At 35.1% G+C, this 20,266-nt stretch overlaps 1 protein-coding gene across 1 annotated transcript in view; it reads right to left on the bottom strand.

Moving 5' to 3' along the window:
• The window catches only part of ITPR2 (inositol 1,4,5-trisphosphate receptor type 2), a 509,346-nt gene that overhangs the window by 165,130 nt on the left and 323,950 nt on the right, over window positions 1-20,266 (bottom strand). The gene's annotated exons all lie outside the window — the stretch shown is intronic.

Below are 20,266 nucleotides of genomic sequence, written 5' to 3'. Positions count from 1 at the left end.
GAGAGGAGAGGAGAGAAGAGGGAGAGAGAGGAGAGGAGAGGAGAGGAGAGGAGAGGAGAGGAGAGGAGAGGAGAGGAGAGGAGAGGAGAGGAGAGGAGAGGAGAGGAGAGGAGAGGAGAGGAGAGGAGAGGAGAGGAGAGGAGAGGGGAGGAGAGGGAGGAGAGGGGAGGAGAGGGGAGGAGAGGGGAGGAGAGGGGAGGAGGGGAGGGGATGACTGGGTATATTAGCTTGATTTTATATAGCAGGCTCTGTGAATATAAAATCTCACCTGATTTTCTATAAACCTAAAAATTCTTTTATTCTCCCCAAGATAAAATTTATATTAAAGCTCAAATTATTGATTCTGAAACAGTTTAATAATGTGAACTTTAAAAAAAATAATGATCGGGGCAGCTAGGTGGTTCAGTGGATAAAGCACTGGCCCTGAAGTCAAGACTTGAGTCCAAATTTGGCCTCAGACCAAACACTTGACACTTACTAGCTGTGTGACCCTGCGCAAGTCACTTAACCCCAATTGCCTAAAAATAAAAAATAATAATAATAATAATAATGATCTCTGTCAATATAAGATGTACTACAAGGCATGAAGGTGGTAGCATTAGCCATAATGGTTACACTGAGAGATAGTACTACCTCTAAAGGAAAAACTAAAAGTTTTTAATGCGATAAGAATTGTGTAGTGGCAACCTTAATTAACAATTCTGTATTAGGTAACTTACAACCCCAATGGATGCACAGGATCATATACTTAGAGCTGGAAGAGACTTTAGAGGCCATCTAGATGAACCCTTTTATTTTATAGAGGAGATACATAGGCAAGAGAAGTCAAGTGATTTGCCCAAGATCACATAGGTAGCAAGCAGCAGAGCTGATATTCAAACTGTGGCCCTATAACTATAAATCTAATACTTTTTCACTGTACCATGCATGCCCAATAAAAAACTTCTCAATTGGCTGATTGTGTGAATTATGTCAGCCCTTTCTTTCTATGGTTTTTGATGATTTTGTCCATGAGAAGGACAGCTGCTGTAAAACCTTTTCAGCTGGTGAGATTATACCAGGGTCAGATCCCCACTATCAGCATTTCCCCATTCTTTCTCTATTGCTTGCAAAGCCAGTCCTGGATAATTCCCAATATGCAATTCCTCCTGACCTTTCCTACTCTTTCATGTAGAAAAGGAATGCAGAGATGGAGGGGCATTTGACATTTTTACTATGTTTTAATAAACCATATGACTATAGAAAAGCCAAATATCAGTCTTAGAAATAAGACCAGACAACAGCAAATTTCTCATTTATCAGTGATAAGGACTCTAGACCTGTATGGATTATTCTTTTTTTTTTTTAATTGTAATGATATTTCATTTCCATACCCTTAGATCACTGGTAAGTCTGGAGCTAGCACAACCTGGTGAGAGAAAAACAGATGTAACCTCCAGAAGGTAGGAGAGAGAAGAACTTTGTAGCCTGAATACTCTCTCTAGTAGGGAGTGAACTTTTGGCCCAGGCACATATTCTAACAAAATGACTTTAGTGTAAGCCATATGGTTAGGAAATTATCATTCTTTCTGCAATTTATTACATGAGAACTTGCATTTTTGTAGGCTCGAAGGAAGCAAGGCAGAGCTAGTGTGGATTTCTAACAGTGTTGCAGTACCTGCCATGTCACCTCATGGAAGCTACTTTGTGCTTACGCAGCCTGTACTACTATCATAGTAGACTGTAGCAAGAGCTAGCACTTAAGATATGAAGTTACAACAGAATATTTCCTAAGTCCTCACTAGGATTAATATGTTCCTATGAACTGCGAATCATTTTCCCCTTATTTTACCATTTTAGTGATAGAACTTGCTTTAATATATTCAGTATGACTTTTTAAAAATAAGACAAATGTTTGTTTTCTGTTCTCTTTACTATGTATAGGTCGCTCAGTACAAACATAAATACTTCTTCAGTGACAGTTAAGACATTTATTAGTCATCATCATCATCATCAAAAAGAAAAGTGATTATAATGTACTTTTCAAAAAAAAGTTATTGCACAGTTGATACAGCACCGCCCCTGGATTCAGGAGGACCTGAGTTCAAATCTGGCCTCAGACACATAACACTTACTAGCTGTGTGACCCCGGGCAAGTCACTTAATCCCCATTGCCCAAAAAGAGGGGGAAAAAATGGTTATGAATTGGTCTAGCCATTCTGAAAACCATGGGAATTTTCTGGAACTATACTCAAAACCTTTTAACACAGCCTTACCACCCCAAAGAAATCAAAGAAAGAAGAAAAGGATTTCCACATACAAAAATATTTATAGCAGTTCTTGGAGAATGGCTGAACAAACTGTGGTACAATAATATAATGGAATATTATTGTACCATAAGAAATGATGACATAAGCAATATCAGAGAAAACTGGGAAGACCTTTATAAACTGATGCAAGGTGAACTGAGAACTAGGAGAATAATTTATAACAGCATCATAAAGAAAAATAACTGTGAAAGACTTTAAAACTCTGATCAATTCAACGCTAAATCACAAATCCAAAAACATGACAATGAAACATATCGTTCAACTCCTGAGAGAGAGATAAACCTAAAATGCAAAAAGAGTAACTCATTTTTAAACAGGCTAATGTTAGCATTTGTTTTGCTAGACTATGTAGATATGTATTGAGGGATTTTTTTTTACATTTGCTCAGTTGGTGGGGGAGGTAGTGGGATGGAAAGATTCATTTTCAAAAAACTGTGTTACTTGAAAATCAATTTTTAAAGTAAACTAGTAAATCCTTTGTATAAAAAAAAAGAGAGAAAAAGTAGTTAAGTGGCAATGCCAACAATATAACCTGAAATAACATTCTTCAAATAGTCCCAAGAGACATAACAACATCCTGAGTGTCAGGAATGGCTTACCATCATATTAACTGCCATCTTTTTTCAGCAATCATTACTAAAGACACAATCCCTATTGCTTAATATTTTAAGGCTTCTACTTCGTACTTACTAGCACAGGAGAATGAGGAGTAAATAGAGCACAGCTGCCTAACACTTATATAACACCCAAAGTGGGTTTTGAAGAAACAATGATGCGTAACGACTACATTGTGACCCATAAGTACCACTGCCTTACAATTTCTGCCAATAAGTAGGGAGGGCAGAAAAAAGTAAAAACAGATTTTTGAATTTTCTTAAAAGAAACCAGTCTGAATGGTCAAAGGATTGATCTCTCCAAAAGTAAAAATATTTCTTCAGAATCAAGTAAACACAAATTTCACTGTTAATTTCATTATAGTAGATTATTTTACATCAAACTTACAAAGTATGGAGTTGATGATTTGCCACATTATGCTTTGTCACAAAGCATAATTTAAGAGATCAAAGATTTCTTAAAATATCTTTTTTGGTTGTATTTTGATTGTATTAATAACAGTTCATGCTGCTTACTAAGTATGCCACAACCATCTATGATTGGAAAAAGCATGTAGAATTCAATTTCAAGTAAATGTTATTAAATAAGATTAATTCCATTAAGTGTTTACCATATGCCAGCACTGTACTATATGCTAAGGATACAAAGACAAAATGAAACAATCCCTTCTCCTCAAGGAATATATGTTCTGCTGGGGTAAACCATATGTTTGCTGACAAGTAAAACTAATTATAAGGAGTAGGGGAGTACTAACTGAGGGAAGATTGCCTCTTGCAAGAGACGGTACTTGAACTGAGTCTTGCTTGAATGGAGCTAGAGATTCCAAGACGAAGAGAGTAAGAAGTTGGCTGGTACAATGGATAGGGCTCTGGACTTCAAGTCAGGAAGGACTGATTTCACATCTCAACTCAGATACTTACTAGTCAAATGACTTTGGGCAAGTAATTGTATCTCTATGTCACACAGTTTCTTCATCTTTAAAATTAGGTGGATTGAACTGGATGGATTTTAAAGTATCTTCCAGCTCTCAATCTATAATCCTAGGAACAATCAAGAAATAGGAGATATAGAGGTAAAGATATAGAGCAGGAAGATGGTATGTCATATATAGGAAACAAGTAGGTCACTTTGGCTGGAACATAGAATGTGTTAGGAGAAATAAATGGTGCAAAAATCAGCCCAAAAGAATATGTTTGAGTCAGATGCTTAAGTGTCTAATAGAGCAGTTTATATTTTATCCTAGGGGACCATTGAAGCTTTTTGAACAGGAGAGTAACATGGTTACACCTGTACTTTAGCAATATCGGTTTGTTAGCAGTGTGAAGGATCAATTAGAGCAGGGTAAAATTGGAGGCAAGGAGACTAATTAGGAGGCTATTGCAATAGTCCAGGGGAAAGGTAATAAGAGCCTCTACTGGAGTGGTGGCCATGTGAATGGAGAGAAGGGATAAGATGAAAAAAATATTATAGAAACAGATGCAACAAAACTTGGCAATGGACTGGACATACGAAGAGTGAAGTAGAGTGCAGTCAAGAATAATTCCAGTGTTGCACACCTGGCTGACTGAAATAAAGATTTCAATAGACATCACTAGAAAATTCTATCTCTATATTTTTTTGGTCTGGAACTGTGATCTCACTGGTGGAGGGAATTTCATGTCTGAAAACTCCCTTTCCAATGCAACTGTTCTATAACTTATAGTTTTAGAGTTGCCTGGGGCACTGAAAAATTAAGTGACTTACTCTGGCTCATGTTATCAGTACGTGAGGAGGAGAGCACATAGCTCTCAACATATCCATCTCTAGATCTTTATTTTCTAGTTTTTGTTAAAGATTCTCCCATAGAATAGTGTTCATCATTAACTTTAAATTCTTGCGATAGGTCCTATCTCATTGTTTGATAAAAGTTATAAATTTATTGACAAAGTGCTCATATAAAAAAACATCTTTTCTTCTATTGTTGGGCCTAGGTGTAGAAAATAATACTTTTCTTTTTTTGGCTGGGCAATGGGGGTTAAGTGACTTGCCCAGGATCACACAGCTAGTAAGTGTTATATGTCTGAGGCCAGATTTGAACTCAGGTTCTCCTGAATCCAGGGCTGGTGCTATATCCACTGCGCCATGTAGCTGCCCCAGAAAATAATGCTTATTACAGATCCAGGCCCAAGGACAGCTATGAAGTTAAATTTTAAGTTTGGCCTCTAACCCCATGATTACCACATGATATAGATCTTGGAAGCAGGAAACTTGATAGGAAGCTCATAATGTACATAAGGAAGTGAGACTACCTTCTATATATATAAGGAAGAATCAAAGGTCCAACTTTAGGTTACTGAGGACTTTGAGGACCTACATCACATTCTTTAGTGTTCAAAGTGATCAAGATCAGCAGCAGGCATAAAGCTAAAGACCCCATGTGTGTCTGGTGGAATGCCACCAAAACTGGAAATCCCCTGAGGTTCCTCGGCAACTAAGTTCTTTCTCACTTGAAATAATAGTAATAATGATAATAAATAATGAAATAATAATGAAACCAATGATACCCCAAAGTTTCTTCCCAATAAATGTTACTTTAAATGTATAAATTTTATGCATGAATTATTTTTCATTCTGTGATATGGCCAATGACTGATTACAAAAGATACTCATTTAGAAAGCATTTGCTGCTACAAGGGAATTTCTTGAGAGTAGGTACTATCTTAACCTTCTATTTGTATCCTCAAAACTTGACACAGTGCTCCATACATAGTAAGCACTTGATAAATGCTTCATTCATTCATTCTTCATAATGATTTATAGGATTGAGTCAAGAATTATTCTTTCTAGAACTTTCTAGAACTGATGCACAGATAAGCCAATTAGTCTTCACAAACTATTATTCTTTTGATGTTAGAGGTAAACAGAATCAATTCATGAAGTTGTAGTATCAAAGATTAAAAAAAAACTTTTGGTAAAGTGATTTGGTGCTCAAACCATCAAACTATACACTCTTTTGTCCCTTGTGTTCAAAGCTTTTTATTGCCTTAAAGGTTCCACATAATAACACAATGTAACAGTGCCCTAAAATGTCATGCCACAATCCCTGAGCTGTTTTAGAATAATAGCCACAGGACAGTTAGATGGTGCAATAGATAGAACACTGGCCCTGGAGTCAGGAGGACCTGAGTTCAAATCAGACACTTACTAGCTATGTGATCCTAGGCAAGTCACTCAACCCCAACTGCCTCAAAAAGAAAAAATAGAATAATAAAAAAAGATAAAAAAAAAAGAATGACCATAATAATGGAAACGACATAGGAATCAATGTGTCTTAGGAATCAACAAAAATGGAAAAAGTAACCATAGAAAATGTGTTTATCTCCTGTAGGAAGCATGACTAGTGTGAAATTATCATTTAAAAATTTTTTAAATCCTTGAATGGCTTATGGAAGTACAACTCTGAAGGAATGACAACTTTGAATTGTTTTTTTTGTTAAACTATTACTTTTATTTGCTACACAAGTCTTGCATTTAATTTGAGTGTGTCTGGGAAACAGATGTATTATGATGGCAAATGTTTTGAATGTTACATCTGTTAGTAAAATACAGAGAGGCTTAGACTGCTAATTAAGTATGAAATTGTATGGGTCGATTAGGAACCAGTTTCTTCTTAAAACTGCCTGATGTTCAAGGTACAATAAATTGAGTTGGTTTCTGGGAATATTTGTGTCCTGACCTGTGTGGGAAGGCAAACCATCGCACTGAATATAGGCTAGACAGTTTCCATGGATACCTCACACTACTTTAGGTGTATAAACTAAATATTATAAACAACTTCATGGAAATTAGAGTACAAGTCTCATAAACATGTTAGGAAAAATAATTATCATCCTCGAGAAAGATACTGCAATTTGCTTTTTGATATATGAACGGTATTTTTGGGGACAAAATAAAAAGTTTAAAAGTTTCTATAAAGGGAAAGAGAGAGTTTCAAAATATTATCATTAACTCCTCAGTAAATCTCATATGATTTTAAGATGACTGATATGTGCAGGCATTAATTACATTAAATTAGCCAAACAAAATTTCATTATCCTGGCCATGGGACTTTCTATTTTTCCCAAATGAATGTACAGTGTGATGAAAAATACATCACCCCATTCCATCATTTTCCTTCTTCCTATGACCCAGGACCATACAGCTTCCATATGAAGTTTAAAAGCTGGTGCTATTTATCTACTATTTCAGATTACTATAAATAAAGCTTCATTATGCCACTCCAACTCTTCCTAAAGACAGGGGACAACCATACCACGTTTCATTTGATTCATGTGAGGTTATTGATGGAAAAGTGGGAAGAGTCACAGGCCTTTACAAACATCATGTCTTTTGTCTGACAAGGAAAAATTTTATTGTCAGTATTCTAAGGATAACCATTGTCCATTAAACTCCACCTCATATTGCCTAAGCCAGTCTATTCATGGTTACATATAGCTGCCATGAGGAATACAGAAGAGCATTGATCATTTTAATTAAAGATATAATGAATCAAAGCTAAAGTATAACCAAATGTAGCTTTTATTTACACTGCTGTCTATGAATCCTTATATCAATGTCCTTTCTGCCTAACTTAAAGACAGCATGCTGTAGCAAAAAGCTTACTAACCTTGGAGTTAGAAAAACCTAAATTATTGGGCTTTCTTTTTAATAACTCTGAATGAAGACAAATTCTGCGCCTGTTCTCCCATCTAGAAATAGTAGGGGACAGGGATAAAGAGCACTGGATTTGGTGTCAAAGGACCTGGCTCTGAACCTTGGATGTGCCTCTCCTGTTGCATTTCCAAATATAACCCTGACCAAGTCATTTAACCCAATTTGGCCTCCATTCCCTTATCTGTTAAAGGACAGGGTAGGACTAGAAGCTTCTAATGTCCCTTCTAGCTTTAAATCTATAATCCCAGGATCCTATTACATCTGAAAGGGGGGCTAATAATACTTGCATTTCCTTCCCTAAGAAAATCAAAGGGCAGAGGTTTGGGAGGTGGGAGGAGTGGTGAGTGTGGTCCTGTGATTTCATTGGTGTAGGAAGCTCCTTGGTGAGGAAGCTCTTGCTACCAAGGAAGATTAGGGACTGTTTTATAGTCTTATGTAGTATCAACTGAGAAGAGGAGAGGTTACATAATTTGTCCACGGCCACAAAGACAGGAAATAGGTAAGATGTAGTGTTTGAAACTCTACCTCCCTAACTCTGAGACTGGCTCTCTACTCACTAAGTCACATTGATTAGCATAAACGTACTTAGAACACTATGAAGGTGAGCTTGGGTGGGCGAGTGGATAGAATGCCAGGCCTAGAGTTAGGAAGACTCATCTTCCTGAATTCAAATCTGGCCTCAGACACTTAATAGCTGTGTGACCCTAAGTAAATCACTTAACTTTATTTGCCTCCATTTTCTCACCTGTAAAATGAGCTGGAGAAAGGATAGTAGAGATTATCCAGATTATATATAATTCAAACTCATGGGTTATGAATCCATGGAGCATGGGCTCATGTTCATAAGGCCTGATGTGAAATTGAACTACCAGTCAGTTTAGAAATAGGATACTGTTTCATTTGTTTGCCTTTTTATATTTCTGAAATATTGGATCTTTAACAACCCATTAAGTTCAACCTCACCATTTTAAAAATAAGAGAACTAAGACCAAGTAGTATTAAGAGGCTTGCCCACAGCTATTCCAAAAGCATCTAGATTTCACAGTGGTAGAAGAACAATTATCAAATGTCTGAAAGAATGATTATCAAGTTCTGAAAGTACTCTAATGTTCCTAAATTAAAAGTAAACTATACAATGTAGATATTTCTTACTCTTAGAATTAAGATACAAAGTTTTGTCTTCCAGTGTGTGCACATGTATAAGTATATGAATCAAGTATATGAGCCAAATTCCTGAATTTCTCAGTTCATGTCCCAACCTGTCCATTAACTGCAATATTCAAAGGTATATATTTAACTAAATATGGTTTAGGATGGGATTTCTTGCTTCTTTAAAGTGATAAATTAAGGAATGAAATGGTTATTACTGGTCTTTCTAATAAAGTCAAGCCTAATAATTTATAAGATTCCTTACAGCAATGCTTATGTTCCTGGGCTTTTAAAAATATGCCTCTCAGAATTGTATAAATCAGCTTCTAGTCTTGCTAGAAGTGATAATTATCAGAAAGTAAATTACTAAAAATTTCATTGGACAGTCTGTTGTTCTGACACAAGCTTTCACAACTTTGTCTGGAAATAATACCACATCAAACCATTTTGGGTGTCTTACATAACAACTTACAGTAATTTGAAACCTGTCAGCTACAGTGACTTGCCACTGTACGTGCAATTATACCACCAGAATACAGACTTCATTTCATTTATTTTCTACCTACTGCCAAGAAACTGTTTTAAAGAGAAAATTAATTTTGGAGTTTCATCGTTATTTCAATTTAAGAGACTTTAAAACTATCTCAACAGTATCCAAAAGAGAAATAAGATTCAAATAGGGACTAATGCTAAAGTGTCTCATGGGAATTTCTCAGTTAAAACATGAGTTAAAAACTATGCTAGAATCTAAAGAAAACCACATGATATCTTCTCCTTGGATTTTCAGCAAAAGATTTCCACATTAAGCTACAAGAAGTCAAAGAAGTTATCTACTTTTTTTCATCAGTTTGAAAGAGGAGATTGTTAGTTAAATGTAAAAACATATCAGACTGAGATGGGACAATTTTATAATATTCAAATTAAATTCTGTGTCAGCAGTCATTAGCATATTCTTCACAGTCAAAAGTAACATGACAGCCAGTAGGAAAAAGAAACACAGTACCAGTAAAATATTCCTCACACTACATGTCAACAGTGAGAAGCAAAAGATGTATCTATTCTTTAAGGTAGAAAGCTCTGAAAAGGTAAAATGATAATTGTTACTCAAGAAATTGCCCCTCTAAACAAAGTCACACCCATATACAGTTGTAATGTTAAAACATCAAAGAGCAAGGGAATAGAAAAAGAAGGGGGAAAGTAGCCTCTCTTTCACTTTCTGCATTAAATAAATAGAAATTCTTTAATTTTATATACTTTATTCACATTTAGGAGCAGCTTGGTATAGAGGATAGAGCCCTATACTTGAAGTCAGAAATATCTGAGTTCAAATCCCACCTCAGATATTGGGCATACCACTAAATTTCTCTGGTCATCAGTTTCCTCATCTGCAAAATGAAGAAGTTAGACTCAACAGATTCCGAGGCCTCTTCCAGTTCTCAGTTTATGTTCCTATATACTTTACTTACTTTATTTTATTTACTTTATTCTACTGTTAGTCATAATACAGATAGTCAACCACAGTACCTAATGCATTTTCCTATTCCTTTGAAAGCCTGGAATTATCTACATTTTTATAAAAAACCACACATGGGTGCATGGATCTATAAAAATAACAATAATAACAGGAATAGCCCTTATTCATTTAACTATTTAAGGCTGACAAAGTGCATGCCTCAGAACAACCCTGTGGAATAGGTAGTGCAAACACTATGCCCATTTTCTAGGAGAAGTCATTGAGGCACACAACTAGTTAATGGCTGAAGTAGAACTCAAATCCAGGTCTTTTAGACCCTCAGAACTCTCTCCACTGTCCCATTTTCCTTTTTTATTCATTTAGTCTCCTGGAGAGTCATAAGATATGCAATCCTTTCTCTGATGGATGTTTATGGTCCAAACTACCATTTCATGAGGTCCCCAGGCCATGTGCACATCTTCTCAGTTCCATCCTCATTCACTGAACTTCTCTACCTCCATGCCAGTAGCCTTCTCACCATGAAGATACATTTGCCCTGTGGTCCTCTGTTCTGATGGGTGAGTCCCTGGTCCAGATCACCATTTCTTGAGAGGCCATGTTAACTTCACTCCCACATTCTCTGGACTTTTCTACCACCTCATCAGTAGCCTTGCCTAAGTCAGATGTCCTCTTTTTCCTCCTCCCAACTTTCCTTTATGTGCTATCTTCCCCATCAGAATGTAAGCTTTTTTAGATAGTAACTATCTTTTTTTACTTGTATTTACATTCACAGAACTTGTAAATACATTGTTCCTGTCACATAATAAACCTTTAATAAATGCTCTACCTAAAATTGTTACCATAAAATTATAATCTTACAACTTTTAGTTAATTTTGAAGTAGTAAAGATGCACTCAATTACTGAATATCTCTTACAAAATCCTACTTGTTCTCTATTAATATCCTCATTATTATAAAAATTTAGTGACTTTAGAGTAAAAATGTGCTAAAGTGGTCTATCTTTAATGTGCTCAAATTTTGATAGAAATTCTAGAAAATTACTTCCCATAAGCACTTATAAAATGCTGATTTCATATTTTATAAAATACATGAAGACATTTTTGTGGCTGACAAATTTTCAACACTGATATTCAAATCTGACATGAATCTGAAGTTTATTTCCAAGGAGTAGTTTTATTGCCACCCCCAACAGATTAAGAAAATGTAAAACATCACATACAGGTGTCAAGCATTTTTTTTTAATATTTCCTTTAAGTATAACAGTTAAACGGTTCATCATCTACTACTTCTTAATGTATAATACAAATGGCATAATTTGAGTATAAAAACCATATTTGTATACTGTTGTATGTCATTATACTGTGACTGCTGAACTACTAATAGCACGTATTTTAAAAGCACACACTTTTCAGAGTTGCTATTATTAACCTGCAACTGTCAAAAGTACTCACATTCATTATATATCTTTAGAGTCCTTTCAATAGCATTTTCGCATCTTATACTGTGGCCATCAGTGTGAGGTGCCAATAACTTTATAAAGCCATTGTTAGTCATATGAATCAGGAGAGTCTTTGAAAATAATAAAACAATTTCAGAAGATGTCCAGAGAACTCATCACAATAAGGGGTCATATATCATCATTCAAAGACGTAGACAGGAAAAGAAGTGAATTCAATTATGGTAAGCTAAGGAATGAGTTAATCCTTCCCTTTCCCATTTTTTTTTTAGATGTAGCATTTGGTTAAATTCACTGATAATAATGAGCAATCCCTCTATCACCAATTCATTAAAGCAACTCTGAATGAACTCATTAACAAAGTTATCTCATCTTGTGTTAAATTTAAGAGCCAGAGGCCAGTCTTCCAATGTCATTTTTAAAATCTTATTCTGATTATAGCATTTTGACTACTAGAAAATACTGCTATATATCCACAAATGTTTTACTCCAATGAAGCTGTTCCACAGCACATATTGTGGAAAAAACACTGGACTTGGAATCAGAGGATAGGATTTCAAATTCTACCTCTGTTACTTATTACATATGTGACATTCAGTGAATCGTTTGACCGCTCTGAACTTCAGCTTCTTCACCGGTAAAATAAGCAGGTTTGGACAAGATGCTTTCCAAGGTAGTTTTCAGATCTAAATCTATGGTCTTACTATTTAATGAACAGAGGATATAACAGTTACAAAGTGATCTTTCTCTGTAATATAAAGAGAATTGTATACAATATAAATAGAAGTGTATTAACTTCTATCATAAACATTATAGATTTAGAACAGAAAGTCTTTCTAAAGGTGATCTCATTGAACCCCTACATTGTAGAGATGATTAAAGTAAGGGTAAGTAACTTGGCAATAGTCATACAAGTAGTATCAGAGCTAGAAATAACCTAGAAACAGAAGTAAAATTATATGTACATATATGTGTCTGTTGGTATTACATGGATTCAGCTTAAAAGGAAACATATTTTAAAAGTCTGGCATTTTAATGTGACCTGTGGAGGCTTAGCTAAATAGACCCCACTAAGCCACTAATAATGGCCTTCTTAAACTGAATATAATATATAAAGTTATATTTTAAAACAAGCAAGTTCTTGGAAAATAATAAAAAAGAACAGGAGTATAGTAGAAAGAGAAGTGAACAGAAGGCACAGGGTGTGAGTTTGAATCCCAGCTCTGTCACTCACTATGTGACTGGCCAAATCATTTACCCTCTCTGGGCCTCTATGTCTTCATCTCTAAAATGAGATGAAAGGTTCCTTCCAATTCTATATCTACGATCTTAAGATCCCATGAAAGCTTTCTGTAAGAAGAAATAATAACTACATTCTGCTGTACTACATAATGGCTTTACCTCAAACTAAATTAAATACATGTCTTATCTTTCTTCATATACAGAAATGAAAGGACATGTCTTAAGATTTCAGTTCCCTCGGTACTTTCTTAGTGCTTAGGCAGCTCTATTACTCTTTCAAAAGGTCAGAAAATGAACATCAACTTCTCTTCAGGGCTCCTTGTTGAAATTTCAAATCCCATTTGGAAGGAGCAGAGAGGAAAAGCAAAATGCCTATCATCAATCTCGGTCACAACCCAGTTGTTCTTCAAGTGCTTATTAGTAAAATAATGCCTTATCTTCTTCCCTGGGATTCACTTTTTAGGATATTATTTGGCTCTCCTTTATCTTTTTGTGAAAAGATAACAAGAGTTTCCATTTTTAAAATATTTGTTATTTTAAGCTACTAGGAGTTAACTTCTAATAAAAGCTATTAATTATTTTGAGCCACTAAATATCATCTCAAAAAGAAAATAATTTTAAAGAATATCATCAACATGCCACCTACATACAAAATTTTTAATTCCTGTCCACTAATATTCATTATAAAAATAGTCAACATAATGATTTCTTTATTTTCAATTATGAGCCAGGCCATGGACAAGAACATTTCCTCAGTCTGCAAAACAGTTTCTAAAATATTATGCTAAAACATACTAAGACTGAAATCTTACTGCTGTCGGAAACAAAATGTTTTATTCTCCACCTCTAAGATTTTTTCCCCTTATTTGGCCAAGTTACATAATGCTTAATTTTAGCTCTTTAGTGCCACAATGATATATGTGCAATGCAAACATTCGTGTTGGAATTACAACAGCAATTTATCAATTCATGTGCTACTAATCAACCCATTTGCTTTCTAGTGTATAACAGTAAAAGCTTATCTCATGCAGACTCACGCATCATTCAAATCAATCTAATTGAATTTCAAGGCCAAGAGCATTGCACAACACGTGATATGTGTCTCCAATGGAGCACAGTGCCAGACACTGCAGGCGTTACATAATCACATGCTGTTGTTGGCTGGGAAGGACAGCACTCTCAGTCACCTCATCGACTTGGCAGTTGGTGTCTCCTCCAATCATGCCCTGCAGCTTTAATCTGCACACAGTGTTCACATGTACAGTCACATGTTTTGAGACCTTCACAGCAGCAACTGAGAATGGAACTATTTTGCTACTAGTAGAAACTGTTCTTTAAAATCACTCATAAGGTAAAGAAGATTGTTATCAAATAAAGGACTATGATAAAGCTTTTAAGAAAGCACACACACACACACACACACACACACACACACACGCGCACACACACAAATGTCCCTAGCTAATATTCTCTCCTTTAAAGCTACTGCTATGCAATGTCATGATTTCTATTTTAAATTTAACTTTAGAACTACAATTATTGGGTCACTTTGGGAGGTAATACATTCTCTGATATTATACTTGTGCCCCTTCATTTCTAATAGCTGGTCATTGTTTAATATTGGACAGAATGGACAGTATACATCTTTTACCTTGAGATATAAAGTTTCTTTAACAGGTCAATTAGGGAAGATTTAATTAGTAAGTATGAAGCACATGGTCCCTAAGGTTGTCCTTCTTTCTGAAACTGAACATGGATATACATACATATGACATAACATTAAAATAATAAATAGATGTACATAGATCTTTTTCCATCTTTCTCACACATGCCCACAGTGTAAATCTGATAAGCTATAACTTACTAGTTATGAAGAGGCAAATAAAAACATATAAATATATTTTAAGATTCTACCTTGATTCCATTTTTGCTTTTAGTCAGTTTATTTTTAACACTGCCAAAGTACAGGATTCTAGATCCTGGATCAGGTCAATTTCCATAGATTTGATCAAGGAAACAAACACTTCAGCCTACATAGTACTAGCCTTAGTGGATAAACTTCTGAATCCGATGTTAATCAATAACGAAAGAATCTTTTCAAATACATAATAAGTTCATTAAAATTTAGTATGTCTTTCTTCCTCCAAACCAAAACCAAATTTGGATAAATTTATATTGACATTCAAAAGACAAATTCTTTTTCAAGCAGTACTTACACAGCCTTTCTACCATGTTTCAATGACTCTTTTATTCACAAAGTCATGGACTTCTGGAGCTGTCTGTATTTCAAAATAAAAACTATGGCATAACCAGCTGACCTACCAGTAAGTTTCCAAACTGCTAAGAGAGAAATGTAAATCTCAGTACTAGGTGGCACCTAAGGAAATTCACTCTGGTTCAACAGGAGGAATAGAAAAATGTTGTCTTGCCAGAATGCAGTTACCTTTCTGGTGAATAAGGAACAATGCTAATTTGTTGCTTCTTAGGTTACTTCACAATGAGAGGATAGGGACAAAAATGTCCATGATTCAAAATAAGAAAAAAGAAACCTAAAGGAAGTTAGGATGGAAAAGTATACTGTAAGTCTAGTAAGGTGTGCATTCTTTTCAGCCACACAAACAACCACAATATTATAGTAAAAAAAAAATTCCAAAGTTCTGAATTTGAAGGAAAAGAGCACTATCTAATTGAAGTAAAGGAAAAAAACCCCACTGCCCTTTACACACAGAAGTTCTTATTAGGCTGTACACTAACAGAGTTACACATTTTGTTGCAAAATATATGGCCCCAAATACTAATCCTGTGCTACATTAAGGCATAAAAGGAATAAAGTGTTGTAGGAAAATGAAACATTATATCTCACATAATTCCCTTGTTTTATAAAAAGGGAGAAATAGATGCCTAGGAAAAAACAACATAGACAACTTTAAAATGCATTGTTTATTGATTTTGCTTATTTGTTTTTTTTTTAAGGAGAGCAAAATGTAGAAATGCAGGATTTCTAAACTTATGGGAAAGGATCATAGGAAATGTATGGATTACAGAACAGAGATCGTCTCACATTCTCTATTTCCAGATCCATAGATCAGGTCCATATTACCTCCTACCTGAACTTTTATAATACTCTCCTAACTGATTTCCCTATATCTAATTTATCATCTATCTTATATACTATTGTCAGGTTAACCTATTTAAAATACTTTAACTCTGCTCAGAACCTTCAACAGTTCCTCCACTGTATTCAGAAAATACTTAAACTTAAACCACCCATAATTTGGCCACACTCTACATCTCCAATTTCTCTTTTCACTGTCCCTCTACTTGAGTGCTCTATTCCAGTCAAACTGGAATACTCTTATTTATGTAGTAACCTACTATGGCAGTGTTATCATCTCCAAGCTTTAGGTCATGACTTTCAAAAATTCCCTACAACCAACACCACCCTTCTCTCTGCTTATCTAAGTTCTAACCTTCATTTGAAGTCCAAATTAAGTCTGTTTCACAAAACAACATAATCACACAATTTTGGAACCAGAAAAGACCTCAGAGCTCCATGGTTCACAACCTGTACTTAAAAAAGAATTCCCACTACAACATTCCAGATAAGTGGTCATCTAGCCTATGCTTGGAGACCTCCAATGAAGCTAAAGGCCTCCATGGATGGCATCTTAGAGTTTTTTGAAAGCTCTAATTGTTCAGGAAGTTTTAAATGACATCAAGCCTAAATTTCCCTCTTTGCAACTTCCACCATTTGCTCCTCATTTTATCTTCAGGGGACAGAAATAACAAGTCTTACATAAATATAGCCCTTTAAATACCTGAAAATGTTACCATGTCAACCTCTGATCCTTTTCTTCTCCAAGTTAAACACATTCATTTCTTTCAACACAGGTACATATAGAACAATTTGGAGTGTTTTATCATTTTTATTTGAGTGTCTTTTCATTTTGAGTGAAACTCAAGTTGTCAGAATTTCACCTTCTTGGTTCTTCTGACCTTTGAAGAGTGAAATTATCATTAAGACCATTAAGTAGCAAAGAGAGTATTATCTTGCCTCTGCTTATGACAGAGTTCAAACAAATTTCACTATAACTGAAGCCTCATGTTACTGCTATATCATGATTCTTTGTGATCTACTTAAATTTCTCATCTATACTCAGATGACAAAATCATTTTTGATCTTCCTCTACTGATAATCACTCTAAAGTTCTCTAGCATGCCTCATTCTTCTGATTACTTTGTTTCCTCATGTAAGTATATCTTCTTAATAAACAACAATATCCCACCCTTGTCTTCTTTCTTTTGAATAAGCTATACTCTTCTAGAAACATTCTAGTCAAGGATTTCATCCCATCAAATTTAAATATCTGTAAGGTCAAAATTGACTCGTTCCATCAGAATTTCGAGTTTATCTTACTTTTTGTCACAAATTAGCCTTCTCTAAACCCATACAAATCTATAATTATCTTTCCTCAACTATATTTGCACTTAATTACCTGTTATTAATTGTTTGGTATTCAAACTATATAGACTTATATTGCTTTTTTGTGCATATGGCCTATCTGTCCAAATGGACTGCAAGCTGAATGAAGGCAAGGGATAAGTTTTATGTCTTTATTCTTCTGGTTCATAACACAGTGCCTTCCCTTGCTCATGGTAAGAAGAGTGCTAGGAAAGAGTCAGAACTTTATTAAGTTCTAAAAATACTATACTGACAATGAGGAGGCACACAACAGCCTACATGTCTACAGTCTAGTATGCATCTTCATATCATTCAACTCAGTCTATTGAGGATTTTATTCTATGCATTTCTAATTTAATTAAAGAAATCGCTGGGAACACAGGATTCACATTATAGAAATTTTCTTCACAATTAATTTTCACAATATTCTATTTTGTAAAGCACAGGATAGCCAACAAACATTGTTAACTTCTTAAAGAATTAGTTTAGTGTGTATCATAGCAAAGCAGCTTTCTCTAAATTGCCTTATAATGGTGCCAAAATGCTGAGGGATATATTAATTTATCATCTCTTTATAATAAATCAATATCAGTTCTAACCTAATTAGGAAAACTAGTGTATTGAATTTTTACAGACTCATGGCACCTAAAACAGTCAGATATAACCTAGTCTACTTGCCTATCTAGGAAATATTATACCAAGAAAAAAAAGTATGTCTTCTTATTCTCTTCTTTAGGGAAGAAATTCCACCATACTCCATCCTCCCTCATCTCATTTCCCCCAAGCCTTTGGCATCCTATTCCAATATTAATCAGACTTAAAGAAACCTGCTATTAGAAACTTACTTGAGAATATCACCTAAGCATGTTCAAAATTACTCTAAAAAAGATAAGAAATATATGAGATTGAAAATATAATATTTATATTCCTTCAGTATATCTGATTTATAATTCATAGAATTCCTTCTCTCTGTAAATTAAAACTGTACTTATCCCTCTTAAAATTGTTTCCTTTAAGTTCACAAAATGTCATAGGCTGGTGACTTGAAATAAGAAAAACAGTTTCTAAACTGTCACTGATTGGCTTATCTCCATGTATTTAGATTGAATAAAATCCTCAAGAATATGAATAACATGTTTATCTAACAACTTTTCATTATTCCTATAAATGTATTTGCACACACTGTAGTCACAGTATTTGTATTCTACACAAACAGGAAAAAAAGAAGTCAGAGAAGAATGGCTGAAGAAAGTAGAAAAGGAAAAGAAAAACAAGATTATAAAATGGCTGGTTGTAGGAAAAGAAATAAAGGAAAGAAGGAGGATATAAACTTCAACAAATCTGGGTGTCTGTGAGTTTTGAGGCAAGGGGAAACCTGTTTATATCACTCAGTATCACCTCTTGCCACTGAGTCGGACCAAGGTACATTCACACAAGCTTGGTGGCTTCTGATTGGCTGAAATTTTACCAAGATTTTCTAAATGAACCACGAACAGAATTAGAGCACATCCAAGTGACAGCATAGAATGTTCTGAGAAAAACAAATGCCATCCTTGGGTAGAAGATGGATGGAGAGCAGAGAATAGAGCTGGAGCTATAGGCTAGACTGGAAAATGGCCAAATCAATGTGGCCAAGATCAGTTCAAAAATGTGTGGGAGATAGGATAAATTTGTAGCTCACAACTACCCAGATCATTATGAGTAGATGTAATCTGCATTTTATTATGTGTACCTTTATTTGTTATTTCTCAATTTATTCTTTTCCTTTATAAATTAACCCTGTTAAAACTTCATCTGGTCTTGAAAATATATGGCAGAGGAGTAAGGAAAAGAGGAGACAGAAACTTGGTGCAATGAGTGTGACAGAGGCTTGGGAATTAAGGGTTAATAAGCAGAGTATAGCAGGATCTTACTCAGTTAGTAAGAGGGCACAGGGATCAAAGGAGTGATACAGAAAGTATAATATTAAAAGCTCTGAGACTGAAGTAGAGCCCCTGGGATAAATTTTTCCATCTGGAAGGAATGGTCTCTCACATCGACTTAAAAAGCAATTGTTTCTATTCACGACAATGCAAGATACATCAGTATCATATTGTTTCTTCCCTTAGTAGTCCTATGGCTGCCACTGTCCAGTATCTACCAAAGAGGAATGGAGCTGGAGTTATAACTATGCCTAAAGGCATCTGGTAGATAGAATACTAGGCCTAGAGTCAGAAAGACCTGAGTTCAAATCCTACATCATACATTTACTAGCTGTGTTACCCTGACCAAGTGACATAATCTGTTCACCTTCATTTCCTTCGTTAAAAAAAATGGGGATTATAATGGCACCTGCCTTGTAGAGTTGTTGTAAGGATCAAATAAGATAATTGCAAAAATAATGCTTGTACCTGGCACATAGTTGGTGCTACATAAATGCATATTCCCTTCCATTCCCTTTATGTTGGACCCAGTCACACTGTTTCTATTTTACCACTGCCAGTTTTATGTTAATGAATTATGTTTCTCTAAATTCAGAGAGTCATACACCTTAGAGTTAGAAGTGAATACAAAAGATCATCTGATCCAGATTCTGCCTTCAGCTAGATAAGGTGTCATTACGCTTATTTTACAGATGAGAAAATTAAGGCCCAAAGAGTTGAAGGAACTTGATTAAAGCCACATAACTAGAAAATGAACCTAGGTCTAGCTCTTGTGTTGTCTTTCATCTTTGCACTCCCAGCACCTGATACAATGTTGGATAAAATTAATTGAGGCTTTGAGCTCTCTTTCTTGGTGAACTCATCAGCTCCTATGGTTTCAACTGTCACTGCTAGGATGATGATGCCCAGATTTATGTATCATTAACCAGCGTCTCTCCTGAACTT

The sequence above is a fragment of the Phascolarctos cinereus genome, unplaced genomic scaffold (genome assembly GCF_003287225.1).
Source record: "Phascolarctos cinereus isolate Bilbo 61053 unplaced genomic scaffold, phaCin_HiC Scaffold_1;HRSCAF=81, whole genome shotgun sequence".
Lineage (NCBI taxonomy): Eukaryota > Metazoa > Chordata > Mammalia > Diprotodontia > Phascolarctidae > Phascolarctos > Phascolarctos cinereus.
Note: the sequence above shows the minus strand (reverse complement) of the source record. Positions and strands in the feature narration are given on the sequence as shown.